The sequence below is a fragment of the Sus scrofa genome, chromosome 5, assembly GCF_054392235.1.
Source record: "Sus scrofa isolate SSC_HxYL_T2T_F1_AM1 chromosome 5, Sscrofa_HxYL_maternal_Yorkshire_Landrace_v2.0, whole genome shotgun sequence".
Lineage (NCBI taxonomy): Eukaryota > Metazoa > Chordata > Mammalia > Artiodactyla > Suidae > Sus > Sus scrofa.
The window spans coordinates 49,111,531-49,127,328 of NC_139387.1; the positions used below are offsets into that span (position 1 = coordinate 49,111,531).

Below are 15,798 nucleotides of genomic sequence, written 5' to 3' on the forward strand. Positions count from 1 at the left end.
AACAGCTGGACTCCGCCCTGTGCGCAAAGGCAGCTGAGAGACCCGGTCCCCCGCGCAGCGCTGTGGTCCTAGTGCCACTCAGATGAAGTAGAGTCCGGGCCATCCCGGCTCACCAGTCATCTCCCGAGCTTGCAAAACATGTTCACGTTATCTGACGAAGAAAACTTCTCCAGCAGTGGCCCTCCGCCTTTAGCTTGCATTAGAATCTCGCGAAGGACTTGTTAAAAGGGTACTGAAGAGCATCACCAGCAAAACTGCCAATTCAGTAATTCTAACTCCGCGCTGAAAATGTATGTTTCTAACAAGGGAGATCATCCATTAATGCAAAGGACCCTTCTGAAAAAAAGGTAATAGGCTCTTTTTCTAGGAGGATTTTGATAGGAGAAAGTTGTGAAAATGAAGGGAAACCTCACCAAAATGAAGTTGGGAGGCCAGAAGAGGGAGCTCTCATGCAGTAAGTATCTCTCCATGTTAATTATAGAAAAAATTATAGGAAATTATAGGAAAAATTGTCAATTATAAGTCCAAACAGGAAAAGATGTACCCTTGGATCTCATTCAAGAAATAGAGCACTGGAGTTCCCGTCGTGGCTCAGTGGTTAAGGAATCCTCTAGGAACCATAAGGTTGGGTTCAATCCCTGGCCTTGCTCAGTGGGTTAAGGATCGCGCGTTGCTGTGAGCTGTGGTGTAGGCTGCAGACACGGCTCTGATCCCGAGTTGCAGTGGCTCTGGCGTAGGCTGGCAGCTACAGCTCCAATTAGACCCGGAGTCTTGGAACCTCCATATGCCACAGGTGCGGCCCTAGAAAAGGCAAAAATACCAAAAAAAAAAAAAAAAAAGAAGAAGAATAGACTACTGATACTAGAATCCAGGTTCTCATTCATGAAGTCAAAGAATGAACTTGGAGAACACACAGGCAAACAAAAGTCTTCATTACAGGAAGGCAGACAGCTCCCAGCACAGACACTGGGAAGGGGAGGAAGAGTTACCATCCTCTGATTTTCTTTTGTTGTTGTTGTTGTTGATAAATTTACTTATTTATTTTAATGATTTTTTTTCCATTATAGTTGGTTTACAAGTGTTCTGTCAATTTTCTACTGTACAGAAAGTCACCCAGTCAGACATATATATATATGTGTGTGTGTGTGTGTGTATATACATTCTTTTTCTCACGTTATCCTCCATCATGCTCTATCACAACTGACTAGATGTAGTTTCCAGGGCTATACAGCAGGATCTCCTTGTTTATCCATTCCAAATGCAATAGTTTGCATCTATTAACACCAGATTCCCAGTCCATCCCACTCCCTCCCACTTGGCAACCATAAGTCTGTTCTCCAAGTCATGAGTTTCTTTTCTGTGGAAAGGTTCCTTTGTGCTGTATACTAGATTCCAGATGTAAGTGATATCAAATGGTTTTTGTCTTTCTCTTTCTGACTTTACTAAGTATGAGAGTCTCTAGTTCCATCCACACTGTTGCAAATGGCATTATTTTGTTCTTTTTTACAGCTGAGTAGTATTCTATTATATATGTATGTATCTCACATCATCTTAATCCGTTCATCTGTCAGTGAACATATAGGTTGTTTCCATGTCTTGGCTATTGTGAATAGGGCTGCAATGAACATACACGTGCACATGTCTTTTTCAAGGAAAGCTTTGCCCAGAGTGGGATTGCTGGGTCATTATGGTAGTTCTATATTTACCATCCTCCAATTTTCTAAGGACGTTTTATCTCTTAAAAGTTGGGTACTTAAAAATGAATAAAAAGTAATTTCTTCCTGATTCCCAAGAATATCCCTAAAGGCAGCATAAATAAAGATTTGAAACTGGAAAAAAAAAAAAGAAAGAAAAAAGACAGGGGTACCAATGTGGGTCCTGGATATCAGTCCTTCTCCCTGTTGGCCTTGCCCAGCACCTGTATCAATCGGGCCTTGTCCAATAGGGGCTTAGGGTTAGGGTATGCTTGGTAAGTTTTATGGTCCTTTTGTTCTTTTCCCTAGACTTAGACTTGCTATTCTTTACATTCTTTTGCTAACAGCCAAAGGTATAGGTCAGAGGTTAATGTCCATCTTGAAGTAAAACAGATGTACTTTCAATAGTTAATCTTCCAACGAGCAAGGCCTGCTTGTCTAGATTTGTTTTTACAAACCTTAAACCATGGACATTAATCAGGGACTATATCAAAGCCCATGTTCCTACACTAACTACCTGAATTCTTATTCTGCTTCACTACCACAGCAACTCAGCCAGTGAAAAAGTGTCATCACCCTCACTTTTCACTAATGCACTTTTCCTTCAAAAGAACTCCTTCCAAATTCTTCCTTTTTCTCCGTAAAATAACTTTCCTTTGTTTGTTGGATTTGCCTGTGGCTTTTGCTATAGCTTACTTGACATGAATTGCATTTCATTACCAAGTCCAAACTCATACCACTTGCTGCCTGACAGGCCAATAATTAAGAGAGATGAGCCATTCAGAGATGGAATGATGACTTTATTCAGAAAGGCAGCAGAGAAGATGGCAGATCAGTGTCCTAAAGAACTATCTTACCCAAATTAGAATTCAGACTTTTTTTATACTAAAAGGGGTGGAGGTGTGGCTGACTTCTTTGGGCAGGCCAGACCCCCTGAGGAGATACGATAAACCTTTGTTTTTGCAGCTATTCAAGTAGGTTTGGTATTCCTGTAAACCTCCCAAACAAACATCATTCTCTTCTGCAACTTTTTAATCTCTGTAAGAATGAAAATTGTTATGGCTTTAAAGGTCAAGCCTGGGAGCTAGAGCCTTGAAAAAGGGCAGTTATGTATATTTCAGACTATAGGCAACATTTTTTTTACTGATTAATGAGGTGAAGTTACAGAGTCAGCATGACTAAGCCTTAACAGAAAACAAAGGTTATAACTAAAGGAATAGATCCAATATGGAGTAAGATTTGTTCTCTGTTACAGTGCCTCTGCTATTCCTGAATAAACTCATTTTTTGCAGGTAAAATAACTGACTTCTATTTTGAAAGTCAACAAAGTAAACAAGGGAATGCAATCTGAATGAATAAGAATGAAAAAGGGCAGAGGTTGGTTAGTTCTTGCAGTATGGAGGGCAGGGTATTCCTTTGCCCTCTTGAAGTTCAGATCATGGCTTGGCCACACTAGACATACAACTTTGGGAAAATCACTTAACCTGTCTCCTCTCAGTTTTTTCAACTGTAAAGTGAGAAACACTAACTCATAGGATTATTAGATGGTTGCATGATTTAATATACAATTAAAAGCAGTTCCTGGAATATTGCGGGGGGCGGGGGTGGCTCTTGGCTCAGATAAGGGATTTTCCAGAGCCTAAGCCACACAGGTCAGCAAATAGAAATGAACCAAGGAAAAGTGGGGCTTTGTTGCAAGAAAGTCTGACTGGACCCCACTTCTATACAGCCTAAGAAAGCCTTAATGCTCAATAAGATTTAATTCCCAGGAAGCTACAACTCTATTTGAGATGAAGTTGCTGATCTCTCTGCCATGTATCCTTGCCCACATTTGTGCTGACTTTCTTCTGTCTCCTACAGGCAAAAGCTTGTCTTATTTTCCAGAAGTGTGGTCTTTACACCAGTCCTAAAGTACAATTGACAGGTGTCAATACAGCAGCCCTTGAAGGGTCACCAGCAAGGAGACTCACAAGGGGAGGACACAATCTCTAGGACCTAAAAGTTGTTTAATCATGGGCTGGACTTTAATCATGCCTTCTCTTTAAGATATTTATAACTCAACATGCCAAAGAATGCTGTTACCCTGAAGTAAGAGTTTTAACTAGAGAAACAACCCTCTACCCCTACCCTCCACCCCCGAAAAGGCAGCTAAGTGCCTGTCAGCAACTTTGATCGCCACCTACTACCTTCTTGTAATCTTCCAGCAACTACGTGCCTTATATCTTTGCTAGCAGCCCTGCTAATGGTGCTCCAAGCATTGCTTATCAGTTTCGCTTTGTAATCTTGCTTGCTCAGCTTCTTAGGCGGGAACTCTGTCTGCTCAGGGAAGGGGGAAGGCCAGGATTGCTTGCCTGGGAAAACCTTAAGACCTGGAATTCTGTATTGTATAAAAGCTACCCAGAACAAAGACCTGGTGCTCAGATTCTGGAAGCAGCTCCTCTGAGCCCTCAATGGTGCTGAATAAACCTTGCTATTCCACATCTCTGAGTGCCCCTTTGTCTGTTTCCGCTGCAACAGTCCAACTTGCCTGGCTGGACAAAGACCTCCCCAAAAGATTAGATTTTTCTATGCTATGTCCCCATCATAAATTGCAGATCTTCTCCCTGTGTTTTACAGCATTGAAAAGCAAAGTTACTTTGAATATTGAGATTTTATACAATTTTTCAAGAGCATAATTTAGTTCAAGACTTGTTAACTCCTGAACTTATAAAACATGTTTTAGAAAAGTGCATGATGTCACTGGTATATCTATAGTAAGAAATTTGTGCAAAAGATGCTTATTATTCATGTAAGAGGTAAATGAGGTCATTGGTTTTCTTCTTCTTTCCTTGGTTGTCCTCTATATTCTGCTTTTCCTTCCTGTTAGGAATATTTAGGGAGGTACCAGGTCACTTAACTGGAGAATATGTTCCCAAGCCTCCCTTGCAGCTAAGTATTGCCACATTTCAGTTCTCGTAATGACATATAAGCAAAAATGTTGCTTGTACTTTCTGCCTAAGGGAATGCCTTCCACTGAAATTGCTTGCTCTCTATTTGCTTGGATTGGAAATAGAAATGGCAGTAACCCAATTTCAACCTTAGGAAGGAGAACTATTCCTGAAGGCAGAAATTCTTTTCCTTTCTTGTGCTATAAATCCCTCTGGCAGTTTGGTGGAGCCAATAGACCCCTTGTTAGAATCATGTTTTAGAATGCTTAAAATATGGGGGAAAAAATGTAATTGTAATGTATACATGTAAGGATAACCTGACCCCCTTGCTGTACAGTGGGAAAATAAAAAAAATTTAAAAAAAAAAAGAATGCTTAAAATAAAATACATAACAGAGTTCCCTTGTGATGCAGTGGGTTAAGGATCTGGCATTGTCACTGCAGCAGTCCCTGGCCTGGGAACTTCCCACATGTGATGGCCAAAAAAAAAAACCCCAAAACAAAACAAAAAAATAAAAATACATGATTACAAAGGAAATTAATTCAATACTAGTTATCAGTTATCAAATCATTTTTTTAAATATGTGGTGTGTTTATTAACAAAATAAGATCTAGCAGCAGATTTAATCACAACTGTGATTTTGAAAGTGATAGACATGATACTTGAAGATTATCTGCATTCGGAGATCCTGGTGGCTCAGCAGTTTAAGGATTCAGCATTGTCATTGCTGTGGTATGGTTCAGTTCCTGGCTCTGGAACTTTTGCATGCCATTGGTGCAGCCAAAAAACTTTTGTAGAAAAAAATTTTTTTTTTTTTTTGTCTTTTGTCCTTTTAGGGCCGCACCTGTGGCATATAGAAGTTCCCAGGCTAGGGGTCCAATCAGAGCCACAGCTGCTGGCCTACACCACAGCCACAGCAATGCTGGATCCCTAATGCACAGAGCAAGGCCAGGGATTGAACCTGCAACCTCATGGTTCCTAGTCAGATTCATTTCTGCTGCGCCATGACGGGAACTCCCGGAAAAAAAAACATTTTTTAAAAAATTCTAATGATGTAAGAATACCTGTGGTTTTTATGGTTAAAAAATTATTATAAATACTTCTATATTTCTGTGGCTTTGCTGCCAACATTTATTATTGAAGGAAATAGTATATTTCAATAAAATGTTAATGAAAATAGAGTTAATTGTTTGGCCATTCAAATTCATGGTATTCTTGAAATCAGATATGGTAGGCTTAAGTTTGGTTGCTGTGACCTTCACCTCCTGGTGTTATTCAATGGTTATGTTACTTGCATACAAAAGGGACTTGACAGATATAAGTAAAGTCACTAATCAGCTGACTTAAAATGAGCAGATTAGCATAAATCATCTGGGTGGGACACCCCAGCATAATCGTAAGAACCTTAAAACCCAGAAAAGGAGGATAGGAGAGGAAGGCAGAGATGCGGCACGGCATGTGGGGAAATCTGAAATTGAAAGCGTAAGAACAGCTCAACTCACTTTTGCTGACTTAAATACAGAGGGGACTACAGAGAAAGCATGAGAAGGAAATAAAATTTGCCAACAACCTGAATGAGATTGGACATGAAACTCTGTGAGCTAAGTAGGTGTTGTTTAACCAGCTCAGTTTGTGATAATTTGTCGTGTCAGCAACAGAAAACCAACATAAGGGACTCCAGGGTATAAATAACCCCTGCTCCTTTGTTTAAGGCGCAAAACATAAGGAAATTAGGTCCTGAAAGTTTTGTAAAGAAGAGCTCTTCAACAACTGAGACCAGCTGGACTATTAATAACAGAGCAATAAATTGCTATCTTTCATAAGTTAATAAAGCTCTGCTTATGAAACAGTATTTTTTTATGTCAAGTGTGGAACAAGGAAAGGCCCAGAACCAAGTCTTGAAAAACTCCAGTGTTTAATGGTGACGGAAGATACACCTTAAAGAAATGTGGGAAGAGCCAGAAAGAGAGAAGAAAAACTAGGAGAATGATATCACCCAGGCAGAGAAGGAGAGCCATTCACATGCGTGAAAAACGTCAGCCCTGTTAAAGATCAAGTAAGAATAAACTGCAAAATACCCTTTGAATTTGACCAGATGGGTAAGCCCGAGCCTGGAAACAAACACGAAGGACCAAGAACAGGCAAAACAATCCTGAAGAAGAATAGTTAAAGGACTTCCACAAACTGATTTAAAGACTTAGTATACAGAGAACTCTACCCAATATTCTATGATAATCTAGGTGGGAAGAGAATCTGAAAGAGAATGGATATGTGTACACGTATAACTGAATCACTTTTTCGTATAGCGGAAATGATCACAACACTGTAAATCAACTGTACTAAAATAAAACTTTGAAAAAGGAAAAAAAGACTTAATATATTATAATCAACAAGTGTAGTATTAGTGTAAGGATAAACCACTAGCTCCCCCTAATCCATGGGCACTTCAGTATTTTCCTCCATGCTCATTTAACTATGTGTTAATATACACACAGAGTGATTTTACTCTCCATTTTATTAAATAGAATATGATTCACACTTCTCTGATTCTTACTTTAGTCAACGAGCCTTAGCAATCCCTCCACGTCACAGTAATAGCTCTAAGTCGTTTTAATAATTACTTAAAATTCATTGCTATCCTTGTGAAACTGGCTTTGTTTTCGATTTTTGCCACTTGTGAACAATCGGTAAGTATTGGAAGGATTCCCAGGAGGAAAATCGTAGGTTAAACTGTAATTTCAACATAACCACTATTGCCAGATTACTTCCTTTTAAGACTATAACAATGTTCAGTAATGCCAAGAAATTTATCCTTTCTCATTGACAATAAGTATTTACTTCTTAATCTGTGTAAAGTGATCTTATTGTTGTGTTTATCTGAGCATTTAAAAGGATCTGGTGAGTTGAATTACCATCTGGAAACCAAAATTCAAGGTCAATTTGGAAAACTAAGAACAAAAAGTGAGAAGGTAGCCACAAAATTTACCGATCAGAAAAGGAAATAGCCCAGCAATTCACATGCTGAAAGCTTTGAGTCTTGGAGACTGCTACTAACTTGTCAATTCATTCTTTTCTGATTCATGGTTAAGGGGGATAAATTCTGCCACTACAGGCAACCGGTTTTTAAGGACTGAACTTTAGCCCAGTTGTGTCCGGTCTTTTCATTCTCAGAGGTGATATCCAAGGTGATATTGAAGATTGTGAGAGACTGAAGGACAGAGAATCTTCCACAGTGGTCTTCTCATGGGACAGTGGTCCTTGTCCCTGCAACAGTTCCTCCTCACCCCTTTTTGCACTTGACCATAGCCCTTACCTATCACCCCCATTCCTCTTGACAAACAATGGCTACCGATTCACAAGAATTATTCCTCTCCTTCCCAAGGAACCATCTTCGGCCATCAGTTCCCCAAGTTAGCCAACTTCGATGGACCTCTCTTGCTAAGACGACATTCTTTCACAAGTTAGGCGGCTCATACCCAGCATTCTCCAATAAAGATTTGTGCTAATAGTGTTTTGGCCCATTTTCTTAAATTGTAGTGCTTCAATTCCAATCAGGATGGGACTCTCTGCTGCTTGGCCCCCAACTACGTGAAAGAGAACAACACACCCGAGACTCCTTTTCACATCCCCTCAAGTTGCAAGTACTGGATGGTTGAGTGAACCCTACTCCTGACCTGCTGTCTGTGTTGAAGAGCTACCTAGACCTTTATTCTTTTTATTGTCTGTGGTGCAATCCTCTTGATTTCATTTGTTTTCACCATCTGGGTTCTCATAGGTGAATTGGGCTCATATGGTCCAAGACATTTTCCTGGCCCACTTATTCATGTTTGTTCTTATCATTTGAATATGGGCTCAGAGTTGTGGGGAAAAATAACACTAAATGTTAGAAGCTCTGTCATTGTACAAGTACAGGTGTGATAAATCCATTGAGTAATGAAAAATAAATAATGAAAGAAAGAAAGAAAGAAAGTAAGCAAGCAAGCTCTGGCAGAATCTTACCAAGAACATTTTAGAACTTGAGGGGTTATTCTGGGGAAACTGAGACATAAATAATATAATCCATTTCCTTGCCATTTTAGACACAAATGGTTGGAAGATTCCAACATTTCAATAATCTACATTTTAGTTTTTTATTTTGTTGCTTTTTAGGGCCACACTCGTGGCATATGGAAGTTTCTAGGCTAAGGGTCAAATCGGAGCTGCAGCTGCCAGCCTACACCACAGCCACAGCAACTCAGAAGCTGAGCCAAGTCTGCAACCTACACCAAGCTCATGGAAACACTGGATCTCCAACCCACTGCACAAGGCCAGGGATCGAACGCGCATCCTCATGGATAGTAGTCAGATTCGTTTCCACTGCGCCAAAATGGGAACTCCCAATAATCCTTATTTTCAAATGGGACTGTTAGCGAGACAGTAGTAAGGAAGGAATGGGGTAAAACAAGACTATATCACATCATTCAGAAGTTGAGTATCGGGCAGAAATAGTAACACACCCAGGACAAGCTTAATAACCAGAGTGTGAATTCCAGAACCTTTCTGTGTTCTCTTTACTGATGACTAGGGGAAAGGTAACCTATGGTTTCCTAGGTCTTAATGTGGAAACAAATAATAGGTCTCAGTAATCAATGATTTCAAAAAGAACAAAGAAGGTGGGAACAAATAGAAAAGATAATAAGTCTATCACAAAGACTCTCAGTTCTCTTTCAAAGGTAAAGATCAGCCTGAAGCACATTCTTGTGCTGTTTTACAGGATCCAAACCACCTGGAGCCCTCAACCACCAGACTAAGTGGAGCCTAAGGATTGATGATACTGACCCTTGTGACTTCACTTAATTAGGTGCCTGGATCTCATCAACCCAGAATATCCTTTGCCTCATTTTAATGCTAAAATCTCCGCCCCAAGGGCAGGGCTTGTTTTGAGCATGCAAAGTCTATTCCAGCCTGTTATCACACTGTTCATCTAGAACATCTCTGCAGGGAAGATCATACTTGCCCATTTGAGAATATGCATGTGCCCTTAGCTTAACACTGCCCTGAACTTGTTCAGAACAGTGCTTTGAGAACTCTCTCCCTGTCTCCTTACTTGTCACAAGTTATAAATTCTTCTGCTTTGTTGGAAAGTACTTGACACTTCAGTTGCTATGCAGTCCAAGCAGTGGACCTATTTGTTACGTTTATTGAGGAAGGAACGCACAAGGTGGAGTCGATAAAGCAAGAGAAATATATTAAGGCATCTGGAACAAATGGGTTGAGCTCAAGATGATATCAGCCCAGACTGTGAAGAGGAGTTCTGCTTATAAGGGGCTGGTGGTGGGAAAAATGTGACAGAAACAATGTACCAAGGAGGGACGTAGCAAAGGAGTAAACGTCTCCTCTCTGTGTCTCATGTCCAAATATGTGTTGCAGCCACCCTGCCAAGGGCAAGGAGTGACGCAAGCAGGCAGAGTAGTTAAGCCTTAGTAATGCATGCTTCACAAGCGACCTTCCATATGTCCTTGTCTGCGCTGCTCAACCGGAACAACCACATCAGCTGTCCCCTTAGAACCTATCGCTGTTGAGCCAGACAACAGCATGAAGAGCCCTCCAAAGGAAAAATAATGGGAGTTCCCACTGTGGCGCAGTGGGTTAATGATCAGGCTCTTCTCTGGCATTGCAGGTTCATTCCCTGGCCCTGGTGCAATGGGTTAAAGATCCAATTCCAGAGTTCCTGTTGTGGTGCAGCGGAAATGAATCCAACTAGTATCCATGAGGATGAGGGTTTGATCCCTGGCCTCACTCAGTGGTTCCGGGATCCAGATTGCCTGAGCTGTGGTGTAGGTCACAGACACGACTTGGAGCCCGAGTTGCTGTGGCTGTGGCATAGGCTGGCAGCTACAGTTCCAGTGTGGCTCAGATTCTCTCCCTGGCCCAGGAACTTCCACATGCCATGAGTGTGGCCAAAAAAGGAAAAAAAGAAAGAATAATTATAAAATTCCTGCCATAATGACCACCTCAGGAAAGGCGAATAAAAATATGGAGGATCTTGGAGTTCCTCAGTGGCCCAGCAGGTTAAGGATCCAGTGTTGTCACTGTTGTGGCTCAGATCACAGCTGTGACGTGGGTTCAGTCCCTGGCCAGGAACTTCCATATGCCAAGGGCAGGTATGTTCCCCCCCGCGCCCCAGTGTGGAGTAGCTAACAATCCAACCTTAAAATTTCCTAACCCTAGATTGACTTTCCTCCTTAACCCCTGTACCTTGGTCTCTTCCTCCCTCTCATTTTTTTTTTTTTTTTTTTTTTTTTTTTTTGGTCTTTTCTAGGGCCGCACCTGCTGCATATGGAGGTTCCCAGGCTAGGGGTCTAATCTGTAGTCGAAGGCCTACTCCAAGAGCCTACTCCAAGGCCTACTGCAAGAGCAACTCAGGATCCGAGCCATGTCTGCTACCTACACCACAGCTCACAGCAAAACCAGATCTTTAACCCATTGAATAAGGCCAGGGATCAAACCCGTAACCTCATGGTTCCTAGTCAGATTAATTAACCACTGAGCCACGACGGGAACTCTCTTCCTCTCTCTCATTCTGCTCTTCCTCTTCTTTCCTAGATCCTCTTCCCTTCACTCCATTACTCCTTTTTTCTTCTTTTTCTTCTTTTTTTTTTGGCCGCCCCGAGGTATATGGAGTTCCCAGGCCAAGGATCAGATCTGAGCCGCAATTTTGAACTATGCTGCAGCTGCAGCAACATTAAGTGCTGGTCTGGGGATTGACCCTGCCACCTGGTGCTGCAGAGATGCCACCAATCCCATTGCACCACAGCAGGAACTCCCCATTGCTCCTTCTTAAACTAAACAATGTACCCCTTTCACTAAACAATGTCCTTCATAATGTCTTATAACATAGGTAAAGATGATGACCAAGCACCTGACATTTTAGCTTCAAACTTTGGTCAAGATCAGATTTGCATGATGTAGTTAAGAACTTTCTAAATCCTTCTAAAAGGGAAATTCATTGAAGAATTTACAGTCATTTTAGAAATTTATAGTATGGCATCTCTGACTTCTATCAATTACTTCATCCCTTTATGAGACCCAGAGATAGGAAAACTCTTATATAATGTGGAGTCTTCTGTTATGCTCTCCAGATAGAAAGTCTTCAAGAATTGATTACCTATATTTGCACATTAGGAACATAACTTCTCAAAGGATAAACTCCAATTTTCAGACCAAAGTGCATTATGTTGGTCATAACATCATCACACAAAATGGGAAATCTTTTCAGAGAATGGAAGCACTTCATAACTTTACCTGGCTAATTACTGAAGCATAACTTAGAAGAGTTCTTGACTCATGGGATATTGTAGACATTGGATTCCTGACTTTCTGTACTGGCTGCCCCTTTGTATGATCTTAACTAGCTGACACACCTGAATCCTTGCCCTAAATAGATCTGCTATCCTTGGACTCCCTAATTTATCCTAAACCTTTCTTTCTATTTCCATACAGAAAATCAGGACAAGAGTTTCTGTAGTGGCTCAGTGGAAGTGAACCTGACTAGCATCCCTGAGGATGTGCATCCCATCCCTAGCCTCCCTCAGTGGGTTAAACATCGGGGTTGCCGTGAGCTCTGGTGTAGGTTGAAGATGAGGGTTGGATCCCATATTGCTGTGGCTGTGTCATAGGCCAGTGCTATAGCTCCAATTCAACCCCTAGCTTGGGAACCTCCATATGCTGCAGGGGCGGCCCTAAAAAGACCAAAAAAAAAAAAAAAAAAAAAAAGGTTAGAATGCTAAATGCTGTGGTGGGTCTTTTCCTCTAAGTTTTCATTTTCAGACTAAAGTAGGCAGGATCAGGAGTTCCTATCGTGGCACAGTGGAAACAAATCCAACTAGGAACCATGAGGTTTCGGGTTCGATCCCTGGCCTCAGTTAGTGGGTTGAGGATCTGCCATTGCTGCTAGCTGTGATGTAGGTTGTAGTTGTGGTGTAGGCCTGCAGCTGTAGCTCCAATTAGACCCCTAGCCTGGAAACCTCCGTATGCTAAGGGTGCAGCCCTAAAAAAGCAAAAATAAATAAATAAATAAATAATAAAGTTGACAGGATCATAAATGATACAAGTAGTATGATGTCTTTGGAATGTGTTAACTGAAGTTCAAACTACCTTTCTCAGAACTTCTTTCCTGGCATGATTCTTAAGTTACGGTTGGCCACAGGAGAATTACAGGCATGTTTGGGAAGGCCTAAGCAAAGAAGCTCTTGGTTTTTTAGATTGAAAGTCAGTATATAGTGTGTCAGGCATTGTCTTAGTGAGTACATATTGTCATCCGTCTGCTAACATGCCTTGTGGGGGTACAGTAGCACCCAATCCATAGCTCCTCAAGCACACCCCATATCTCCTCCTTCAGCTTTTCCTAGTCCTGGGCCAAATGCTTGGGTAATTCCATGGCAAAGGGTACCAACTTCTCCTGCAGTTCACTCCACAGCATGGTTTAGCCTTGTGGTTTCAAGTTTATTCTTATGGATTCTAATTTTTTTTAATTAATTTTTTTTCTTTTTGCTATTTTTTGGGCCGCTCCCGCGGCATATGGAGGTTCCCAGGCTAGGGGTCGAATTGGAGCTGTAGCCCCTGGCCTCCACCACAGCCACAGCAACGTGGGATCTGAGCCAAATCTGCAACCCATACCACAGCTCATGGCAACGTCAGATCCTTAACCCACTGAGCAAGGCCAGGGATGGAACCTGAAACCTCATGGTTCCTAGTCGGATTTGTTAACCACTGAGCCACATTGGGAACTCCCCTTCCTTATGGATTCTAGTTCTTGCTTTTCCCTACTTTGCACCCAGCTTCCCTGATTAGCAGCCTGGATGACTTCAAGCCCTATACAATACAGAGGTAATAGCCTTGCATTGACTTCTCAACCAGCTACCATAACTGTCTAAGGTCTAACACCTATAATAAATTCTTTAATAAATTATTCATGGTATTTCTGCTTCTATCATCAAAACTCTGCCTGATATAAGGAGTCAGTACTGCTATGAAATAAATATCTTCTAAAGAGGAACATAAAATTTTACTTGCAGCATTCATCATTTGCCATGTGCCAGACATCTTGCTAAGTGTGCCTTATCTCTTTTGATCTTTATAACGCTATTTTAAAGGTGAAGAAATTGAGCTCAAAAAGATTAATAAATTTGCCCCAGAGCACACTGCTAGAATATGAGAGTTTCTGTTCATAACTGCTGTCATCCTGCCTCCCCAAAGAGCATAAACTCTGCACAACAATGAATTCTGTGTACAGAATGTTGCTTTTTTTGTTTTTTTTTTTTTAACGCCATAGGTATTTTTACTATACTCTCTCTTTCTTTTTTGGCTGTGCCCACGGTATTCAGAAGTTCCCAGCCCAGGAATCGAATCCAAGCCACAGCAGTAACAACAACAGATCCTTAATCCACTGCCCTACTAGGGAACTCCAACTTTATTCATTTCTCTTTTGTGAAACAGAATAAAGGAAACTTCATTTAAAATGGAGTTAAGAGACCAGAATGGGGAGCCCTCAAGCATGACCACTTGTCTTCAGTTACAGACTCCAACAGGAAGCATCAATTACAGACCTCAACAGGAAGATTTCTTCTTGCCCAGCAACAAGCTCAGCCAATGGGAAAAGCTGGGCCACCCTGACTTTTGTTCCACTTTTGTTCAAAACCACCCCTCCCAACTTCCTCTTCTCTTTATAGTAACTTTCCTCTCCTTTGCTAATTGGTCTTGCCTATGGTTTTTGCTATAGCTTGCTTGTCTCTAATTGCAATCTTTCTGCTATCGCTGAATAAACCTATTCTGCTGGTAAAATAACTGGTTGTGTTATTTTGTAGGACAGTCATTTGAAAGGGATCAGGATATGCCACCCCAATATGCCATGTTGGCATAAGGATTATTTTGAACTGAAAGCATTAAGAATCACCTCCACCCTCACCCCAACTGGGAGAGAAGAGTGGTTCTCATCAAAGACAGGGAGCCTACACCAAGATGAATTTGCAGGAGTTCTCATTGTGGCTCAGCAGTAATGAACCTGACTAGTATCCACGAGGACATGGGTTTGATCCCTGGCCCTGCTCAGTTGGTTAAGGATCTGGTGTTGCCGGGAGCTGTAGTGTAGCTTGGATCCTGCGTTGCTGTGGTTGTGGCATAGGCCAACAGCTGCATCTCTGATTCAACCCCTAGCCTGGAAACTTCCATGTGCCATGGGTACCGCCCTAAAAAGACGAATTTGCATAAACAAAATCTTGCTAAAATAGCCCTTATTTTCTATTAGTTTCACTTCCCTACAATTTTTTTTTTCCCTTGAAGCTCAACCCCCCTTTTTTGGTTGAAAGGGCATATAAGCTCTGCCTCATTGAGTTTCACTTCTTTTCTGTGAACCCCTCTGCACATTTAAAAAATGTGCCTTCTCCTGTTAATCTGTTTTTTGTTAGTTTAATTAGTACATTTCCAGGCAATAAATCTAAGGTAAAGTTTTTCCTTTCTAAGTTAAAATGGATTTTTTCCCAAATAAACCATCTGAAGAATTTGTTTAACACAGTACAGAAATGTTTTTTCTCTTCCTTTTTTTTTTTTTTTTTTTTCTTTTATTTGACCACACCCAAGGCATGTGGATCAAACCTTCACCACAGCAGTGACCTGGGACACTGCAGTGACAATGCAGTATCCTTAACCCGCTCTACCACAAGAGAACTACAGGATTTTTTTTTTCCCCTAGTCAAAACTTAAAGGAGTTCCCGTCATGGCACAGTGGTTAACAAGAATCCGACTGGGAGCCATGAGGTTGCTGGTTCGATCCCTGGCCTTGCTCAGTGGGTTAAGGATCTGGCATAGCCTTGAGCTGTGGTGTAGGTCGCAGATGCAGCTTGGATCCCGCCGTTGCTGTGGCTCTGGTGTAGGCTGGTGGCTACAGCTCCGATTAGACCCCTAGCCTGGGAACCTCCATCTGTCGCGGGAAGCGGACCTAGAAAAGGCAAAAAGATAAAAACAAAACAAAGCAAAACAAAAACAAAAAAATTTACAGAAGACCTACTATCTATGTAATTCAATCACAGATTAAAGTGTGAACTTGCCCTCCTTCACTTTTTATTTTTATTTTTTGTCTTTTCTAGGGCCGCTCCCTGAGCATATGGAGGTTCTCAGGCTAGGGGTCTAATTGGAGCTGT

The 15,798-nt window shown here is 41.4% G+C and overlaps 1 long non-coding RNA gene across 3 annotated transcripts; it reads left to right on the plus strand.

Moving 5' to 3' along the window:
• Nucleotides 1-35: 35 nt before the first annotated feature.
• On the plus strand, nt 36-14,443 carry LOC100511509 (uncharacterized). Of its 3 annotated transcripts, none has more exons than XR_001308761.3 (3): nt 36-454; nt 9,375-9,461; nt 14,099-14,443. It is a non-coding gene; the product is annotated as an uncharacterized LOC100511509 (long non-coding RNA). The 3 variants fall into 3 exon arrangements; XR_014803661.1 differs by having other exon boundaries at nt 36-347; XR_014803662.1 differs by lacking the exon at nt 9,375-9,461.
• The last annotated feature ends 1,355 nt before the right edge of the window (nt 14,444-15,798 follow it).